Below are 8,475 nucleotides of genomic sequence, written 5' to 3'. Positions count from 1 at the left end.
TGGTCAGCTCGTAGGGTTCCTCGCACGTTAGTGGGTACCTGAGCGAGAGCCGTCTGGGGGTTCTCTGGCTGGCAGGCGCGGCCGGAGGGTTCTAGCAGGGTCTTCCCGTAAGACGGTTAACGTCCTGCCTGCCGGGAGGCGGGAAAGATAAAGTGACAGAAACTGAGACTCACCTGCAAAACAAAAAGATATCATGCGAAGCTCTTCATCGCTTAACGGGCTTCTGCCTCCAAAATGATACACAGCCCAGTGGGCCGGGGCTCCCTCTCACTTTGTGTTCTCTAGTGTGAGGGACGCAAAAAGCCAAGTGGAGGATGCGGGCATCGATCCCGCTACCTCTCGCATGCTAAGCGAGCGCTCTACCATTTGAGCTAATCCCCCGCCTGCCGCTGCCTTCCTTCCCTTTGCCTTATAGGTTCACCGCACTGTTCACCAACCCGTGGATCAACACAGTTCAGGATATTTATTTAGCAGAATACAGTACAGTGGCATTCATGTGCAAGATTCTAAAAATCAGGCATATAATCATACGCTTAAGCAGAAAGCCTTGCTCGGAAACACGTGTTAACAAGTCTACATGGAACGCACAAGAGAGCGTTACTGTACACTACGTACTACGTGTCCTATGGAATAACGGCAATACTCCTGCTAAGTCACAAGAGACCTCTAAAGCTGGTCTTCTTATGGAGTAGTTGAATTAAATTGAGGCTAAAAATGTACGAAGTCCTTCGAGCCGGAATCGAACCAGCGACCTAAGGATTACCGTATTGCCTCCACTACAGTCCTCCGCTCTACCAACTGAGCTATCGAAGGCTCCGCTGATACACCGAGCTGCTGATAGCCCTCTAATGCTTACTACAATCTCATCCGGCCAGAACCCCAGCTCTCTCCAGCTGAGGGACCCTGCCACGGCGGCAGCCCCTGGGAGCCTCACAGAGCGGAGGAAACCGGAGACTCAAAGGCAAGGAAAAGACGCTGCCCAAAGTCCGGATTCCTAGCCCAGAACGAAGACCACACAGGCCCTACGCTTCTCGGCTTTTTAACAAAACGCTCCCAACGCGCGCGGTGGTTTCTCCAGGACTGCAAACGCCGAGCCCGCCGCCGCCTCTTGGAGCTCCGGGGCAGCGCTTGTGCCGCGGTGCCTGCACGCAACGGGCCTTTGCGACCGCGACGCGCAAACCCTGCTCGAGAGCCGATGGGCCACTTTGGCTGCTCCTGCTCCACATTTCCCTCGGCCCCTCCCCGCGTCGCTCGGCCAATTTACTTAGGTTTTGTCAGGCTCTATTCGTCTTGACCAGTGCAAGACAGACTGCGATCGCGAGGCGCTGCAGGCTTCGGGACGGCGCGGAATCGCGCGGCGCCGATCCCCAGGGCTGCCCTGGGATCGCTGGCTTGGCGGCGTGGTCCGAGGACTCGGGGAGGGGCTACGCGCCAGGAGAGCGGGCGGGGCTGCGGCACAGGCTTTCCTGCCCTCGGAAGCGCTCGCAAGCCTGGAGGATTCCCCCTGCGGCAGGCCTGGGGAGCGGGGAGGCGCGGCCTGGTGAGTCCCTGCAGCCCCCGAGACCCACTCGAAGTCGGGGTCGGGAGGCCCTGTAGTGCCGGGCTCAGGCCACTGGTCTCCTTTGTTGGTTTTTGCGCAAGTCGGGTTACTCTCGAAAATCGTGGGTTCCCCAGGGCCGGGAAAGGGTCCTCTGCCTCGTCTGGGGCCCCTCCCCTGGCACTGTGGATGTCTAGGTGTCCTGGGTGGAGTCAGGAACTGATCCCACGGGTTCCCCCATTCCTGTCCCTATCCAGCTAACACCTTCCATGTGTCTTTTCTACAATCTTTTGCTCACCGGGTTTTTGCAACGAAGAAATAAACCTAAACCCCAACTCCTCTGTGAAGCCCTGCTTGGTCGCCCTGCGAGGTGGGTGTGGCGTGAGACCTGGCCTCCGTTTCCAGCTCTGGGCCAACGTCCTGTGCTACCTAGAGCCAACATCGCCGGCAAATACAGGTCGGGTGATGCTTCTAGCCCCTTGCAGCTCCAAGATTTGATGGGTTCTCTAGGGCTGAGCTTTAAATCCGAGGTTTATAGATACAAAGGTGTGTCGACATTTAGATAGAAGATAGAAGATCTGCATAACTTTTTTTATTCAGCATCAAAAAATGACATTTATATCCAGGCGCTGTGGCTCACACCTGTAATCCCAGCACTTTATAAGGCCGAGGCGGGCAGATCACCTTAGTTCAAAAGTTCAAGACCAGCCTGGGCAACACGGTGAAACCTCCTCTCTACTAAAATACAAAAAAAATTAGCCAGGCGTGGTGGCGCTCGCCTGTAATCTCAGCTACTCGGGAGGCTGAGGCGGGAGAATCGGTTGAACCCATGAGGCAGAGGTTACGGTGAGCCAAGACTGTGCCATTGCACCCCAGCCTGGGCAACAAGAGTGAAACTCCGTCTCAAAAATAAATAAATAAATAAATAAAATTAGCCAGGAGTGGTGGCAGGTGCCTGTAATCCCAGCTACTCCGGAGCCTGAGGCAGGAGAATCACTTGAACATGGGAGGCAGAGGTTGCAGTAAACCTAGATTGTGCCACTGCACTCCAGCCTGGGTGACAGAGCAAGGCTCTGTCTCGAAAAAAAAAAAAAGGCTGGGTGCAGTGGTTTACCCGTGTAATCCCAGCACTTTGGGAGGCCGAGGCAGGCGGATCACCTGAGGTAAGGAGTTCGAGACCAGCCTGGCCAACATGGAGAAACCCCTGTCTCTACCAAAAATACAAAAATTAGCCAGACGTGGTGGTGTGTGCCTGTAGTCCCAGCTACTCAGGAGGCTGAGGCAGAAGAATCGTTTGAACCCGGGAGGTGGAGGTTGCAATAAGCCGAGATCGGGCCATTGCACTCCAGCCTGGGCAACAAGGGCAAAACTGTCTCAAAAGAAAAAAGAAAACATTCAGGCCGGGCGCGGTGGCTCAAACCTGTAATCCCAGCACTTTGGGAGGCCGAGGCGGGTGGATCACGAGGTCAAGAGATCGAGACCATCCTGGTCAACATGGTGAAACCCCGTCTCTACTAAAAATACAAAAACATTAGCTGGGCATGGTGGCGCGTGCCTGTAATCCCAGCTACTGAGGAGGTTGAGGCAGGAGAATTGCCTGAACCCAGGAGGCGGAGGTTGCGGTGAGCCGAGATCGCGCCATTGCACTCCAGCCTGGGTAACAAGAATGAAACTCCGTATCAAAAAAAAAAAAAAAAAAGAAAAAAGAAAACATTCATGAATATTACCACCAATCTCACCAGAAAAAGCTTAAGTATTAGGAAGCTGCCAAGCTAATAGAGGAAGGTACAAGTTTTATTTGAAAGCTCAAATTCTATTATTGGGAACAAATAATGTCAATTGTTTTCCTAGTGAAAGGACTTACGTTGTTCACTTTAAGAAAAAAATCTATCAAATACACACTAAATAATCATAATTTGTCAGTTGTCTTTTCAATTAAAAATACTGTTTCGAGACATTATATATTGATAAAAGGGCCGATTTATCAAGAAGACATAAACATATGTGCATGAAACAATAGAGCCATATAAATAAGAAACAAACATTGGCAGAATTAAAAAGAGAAAGAAGCTGGGCAAGGTGGCTCACGCCTGTAATCCCAGCACTTTGGGAGGCCGAGGTGGGCGGAACAAGCGGTCAGGAGTTTGAGACCAACCTGGTCAATATGGTAAAACCCCGTCTCCACTAAAAATACAAAAATTAGCTGGGTGTGGTGGCACCTACCTGTAGTCCCAGCTACTTGGGAGGCTGAGGCAGAAGAATCTCTTGAACCCAGGAGGCGGAGGTTGCAGTGAGCCGAGATTACACCACTACAGTTCAGCCTAGTTGACAGAGCGAGATTTCATCTCAAAAAAAAAAAAGAGGCTGGGCGCGGTGGCTCAAGCCTGTAATCCCAGCACTTTGGGAGACCGAGGCGGGTGGATCACGAGGTCAAGAGATCGAGACCATCCTGGTCAACATGGTGAAACCCCGTCTCTACTAAAAAAATACAAAAAATTAGCTGGGCATGGTGGCACATGCCTGTAATCCCAGCTACTAAGGAGGCTGAGGCAGGAGAATTGCCTGAACCCAGGAGGCGGAGGTTGCGGTGAGCCGAGATCGCGCCATTGCACTCCAGCCTGGGTAACAAGAGCGAAACTCCGTCTCAAAAAAAAAAAAAAAAAAAGAAAAGAGTTCTACAATAATAGAGTTTTCAGTATTCCACTTTGCAATAGATAGAACACCTAGACAGAAGGTCAATAAGGAAATGGAGGAGTCAATCAACATTGTAAAACAGCTAGACCTAATAGACATACAAAGAACACTCCACCTAACAACAGCAGAATATACATTCTACTCAGGTGCAAATGGAGCATTCTTCAGGATAGACCACATATTAGGCAACAAAGCAAGTCTCAAGAAATTTAAAAGGATTGAAATCATACAAAGTATCTTCTCTGACCACATAGAATGAAGCTTGAAATCAGTAACATATGGAAAAATTGACAATTCACAGGTATGTAAAAATTATCTAGGACACTCAAGCAACCAATGGATTAAAGAAAAAAAACTGCGAGGAAAATTTTAAAATACTTAAGAGATTTATGAATGAAAACAAAAGCACAACACAGCAAAACTTAGGGGATGCAGTGAAAGCAGTGCCCAGAGGGAAATATAGAACTGTGGATGCCTACATAAAAAAAGAAGAAAAGGTTTAAAATCGATAACCTAAGTTTATGCCTTATGGAACTAGGAAAAGAAGAGCAAACTAAACCCAAAGCAAGCAGTAGCAAGGAAATAATAAGATTAGAGTGGAGTTGGCTGGGTGTGGCGGCTCATACCTGTAATCCTAGCACTTTGGGAGGCCAAGGTAGGCAGATCATGAGGTCAAGAGATTGAGACCATCCTGGCCAACTGGTAAAACCCCGTCTCTACTGAATATACAAAAATTGGCTGGGCGTGGTGGCACGAGCCTGTACTCCCAGCTACTCGGGAGGCTGAGGCAGGAGAATCGCTTGAACCTGGGAGGTGGAAGCTGCAGTGAGCTGAGATCGCAACATGGTACTCCAGCCTAGGCAACAAGAGTGAGACTTTGTCTCAGACAACAACAACAACAAACAAACTTCTTGACAGAAAGAAGTCCAGGATCAGAAGGCTTCAAAGTGAATATTACCAAACATTTAACAAATGTGGGTAACACCCGCTATGGGCACCGAGGAAGGAGAACTGTCCAGACCTCAGGCACAATTAGTGCCTGAAGAATATCTTAGTTTATAGTGTTATTACTCAGCTATTTCCTCATATAATCCTTTGTATATAATCATATATTAGTTTATAGAATTAGTGCCTGAAGTATAACTTACTGCTTACATATATCTAGCTTATATAATCATACTTAATACTTATATCTAGTATACTTAGTTCTATATAATCTTTCTATATAATCATATAGGTATTGTAGTTGGAGCTGTACTGACACATTTAGTGCTGATTTACAGAATCCTTCCATATAACCAAATAGTAGTTTATAGTAGGAGGAATGCCTACAGCAGTCACAGAACAGCAGCAGTACATGGGAAAACAGCCAGACCAGGACAAGAACCAAAGACCCAGGCGGTGGCGTCCCTGCCTGAAAGGGCATGCACTGTATGGCAGGCTTGGAGCAAGAGCCTCTGCTCCTGATAAAGGAGTTGTAGTACCTTGCATCCAGTTCCTGTGGAAAGCAGGCCTCAGGCCTGAGATCCTGGAAATAACCGAAGGAGAAGAACCCCTCTGGTGTGACCAGTCACAGAGGCTGTATACCTTGTCAGTCTTTTCTCTCTTCTGTGCTAGCTCAAATCATCCTCCCATAAATATCATAAGAGAATAGTACAAGTCTGTCAGCTCCCACTGCATTGGCTTACAGTATCCTTCTATTAGAAATCCTTTGAAGTCTCCAGCCCCCAGATAAGAAGTTTTGTGCACGACACCTGTTGCACACAGCCCACCTCCTTGCCTCGGTGACCTAATGGGGGTGGACCCCTTTTCTGTACACGACCCTCCACTACTGCACACGCATGGCCCCCTACTGTGCATGGCCCACCTCTCTGCCCAAGTGACGTAATGGGGTGGCCCCCTCACTTGTGACTCACATGATTATGTATGCCCTATTACTAGGCCTATAGATGATGACCTCACTCACAGCCCTGCCCCCTGCTTGTACCTAATAAATACAGATGCTTCTGGACATTTAGGGCTCTCGCTGATCTCTGCTCACAGGTTTCGAGGCCCCCTGAGTCTAGCTGCTCTTCAGCAGTTCTTCAGTGTCCTGTCTCTTTACTTCCCAGGTCCTGCACCTCAACACAGCATAAGGGACACCCCACGTCCCTGTGGGACCCAACAGCCCTACAACAAGAATTAATACCAATCCTTTTTTTCTTAGATCACTAAATGAAGGTAACGCCAATCCTTTAAAACCATTCAAAAAAATAGAAAAGAAAGGAACACTTTTTTTTTCTGGAGACAGAGTCTTGCTTTGTTGACCAGGCTGGAATGCAATGGTGTGGTCTTGGCTCACTGCAAATTCGGCTCACTACAAACTCCATCTCTCGGGTTCAAGTGATTCTCCTGCCTCAGCTTCCCGAGTAGCTGGGATTACAGGTGCCTGCCACCACACCTGGCTAATTTTTGTATTTTTTTTTTTTTTTTGGAGACGGAGTTTCGCTCTTGTTACCCAGGCTGGAGTGCAATGGCGCGATCTTGGCTCACCGCAACCTCCGCCTCCTGGGTTCAGGCAATTCTCCTGCCTCAGCCTCCTGAGTCGCTGGGATTACAGGCACGTGCCACCATGCCGAGCTAATTTTTTGTATTTTTAGTAGAGACGAGGTGTCACCATGTTGACCAGGATGGTCTCGATGTCTGACCTCGTGATCCACCCGCCTCGGCCTCCCAAAGTGCTGGGATTACAGGCTTGAGCCACCGCACCCGGCCCAAGCTGCTCTTGAACTCCTGACCTTGTGATCTGCCTGCCTCGGCCTCCCAAAGAGTTGGGGTTACAGGAGTGAGCCACCATGACTGGCCAAAGAAGGGAATACTTTCTTTTCTTTTCTTTTTTTTTTTTTTTTGAGATGGAGTCTCGTTCTATCATTCAGGCTGAAGGGCAAGGGGTGCAATCTCAGCTCACTGCAACCTCTGCCACCCCAGTTCAAGCAATTCTCTGCCTCCGCCTCCCAAGTAGCTGGGATTACAGGGGCATGCCACCACGCTCAGCTAATTTTTGTATTTTTAGTAGAGACGGGATTTTACCATCTTGGCCAGGCTGGTCTTGAACTCTTAACCTTGTGATCCACCCACCTCGGCCTCCCAAAGTGCTGGGATTACCAGTGTGAGCCATTGTGCCTGGCCTGAGAAGGCAACACTTTCTAATTGATTATATGAGGCCAGCAGCATCCTGATGGCACGGCCAGACAAAAAAAACCACAAGAAAACTACAGAGCAACATTTCTTATGAATATTGATGCAAAAATCCTCAACAAAGTATGAGCAAACTAAATCCAACAGCATATTAAAAGGAGAATACCATGACCGAGTTACATTTATTGAAGGAATGTAAGAGTGTTCAACATAGGAAAATAAATCAATGTAGGCTGGGCCTCATGTCTGTAATTCCAGCATTTTTGGGAGGCTGAGGTGGGTGAATCACCTGAGGCCAGGAGTTCGAGACCAGCCTGGCCAACATGGTGAAACACCATCTCTACTAAAAATATATAAATTAGCCAGATGTGGTGCACTCCTGTAATCCCAGCTACTTGGGAGGCTGAGACAGGAGAATCGCTTGAACCCCGGAGGCAGAGGTTGCAGTGAGCTGGCCACTGCACTCCAGCCTCTGAGACAGAGCAAGATCTCAAAAAAAAAAAAAAATTAATCAATGTAATATAATACATTAATAAACGAAAAAACACATTATCTCAATTGATGCAGAAAAGGTACTTGACAGAGTTCATCACCCTTTCATGAAACTAGAAACTCAGAAAACTAGAAATAGTTTTCTTATCCTCAGCCTGATAAAGAACATTTATGAAAAACCCACAGCTAACATCAAACTCAATGGTGAAAGTTAGGAACAGCCGCTAAGATCAGGAACAAGACAAAGATGCCTGCTTTCACCACTGCTACTCAACATTGTACTAGAATTTCTGGCCAGAACAACTCAGCAAGAAAAAGAAATAAAAGGCATCCAAACTGGAAAAGAAGAAATAAAACTATCCCTATTTGCAGATTATATTATCTTATATATAGAAAATACCAACGAATCTACCAAAAAACTATTAGAAAAAAACTATTAGAGAAAATTCAGCAAAGTTGCAGAGAACAAGTTCTATATTCAAAAAACCCAAGCACAGTAAAAAGTTATATCAAAGCACATCCAACAACACATTCGAAGTCAGTATTTATAGTAACAGGCAGAATAGTCAATATTT

The 8,475-nt window shown here is 47.7% G+C and overlaps 2 non-coding genes across 2 annotated transcripts; both read right to left on the bottom strand.

Annotated features, from left to right (window-relative positions):
- Positions 1-308: 308 nt before the first annotated feature.
- Positions 309-381, bottom strand: TRNAA-AGC. The gene has a single exon. It is a non-coding gene; the product is annotated as a tRNA-Ala (tRNA).
- Positions 382-724: 343 nt separating this feature from the next.
- TRNAY-GUA lies at positions 725-813 on the bottom strand. Its single transcript is given in 2 exon segments — positions 725-760; positions 777-813. It is a non-coding gene; the product is annotated as a tRNA-Tyr (tRNA).
- Between the last annotated feature and the right edge of the window lie 7,662 nt (positions 814-8,475).

This window comes from Sapajus apella, unplaced genomic scaffold (assembly GCF_009761245.1).
Source record: "Sapajus apella isolate SASKATOON/1434 unplaced genomic scaffold, GSC_monkey_1.0 scaffold44, whole genome shotgun sequence".
In the NCBI taxonomy this organism is placed as follows: domain Eukaryota; kingdom Metazoa; phylum Chordata; class Mammalia; order Primates; family Cebidae; genus Sapajus; species Sapajus apella.
The sequence above is the reverse complement of the archived record's forward strand: the minus strand, read 5'-3'. Positions and strand labels throughout refer to the sequence as shown.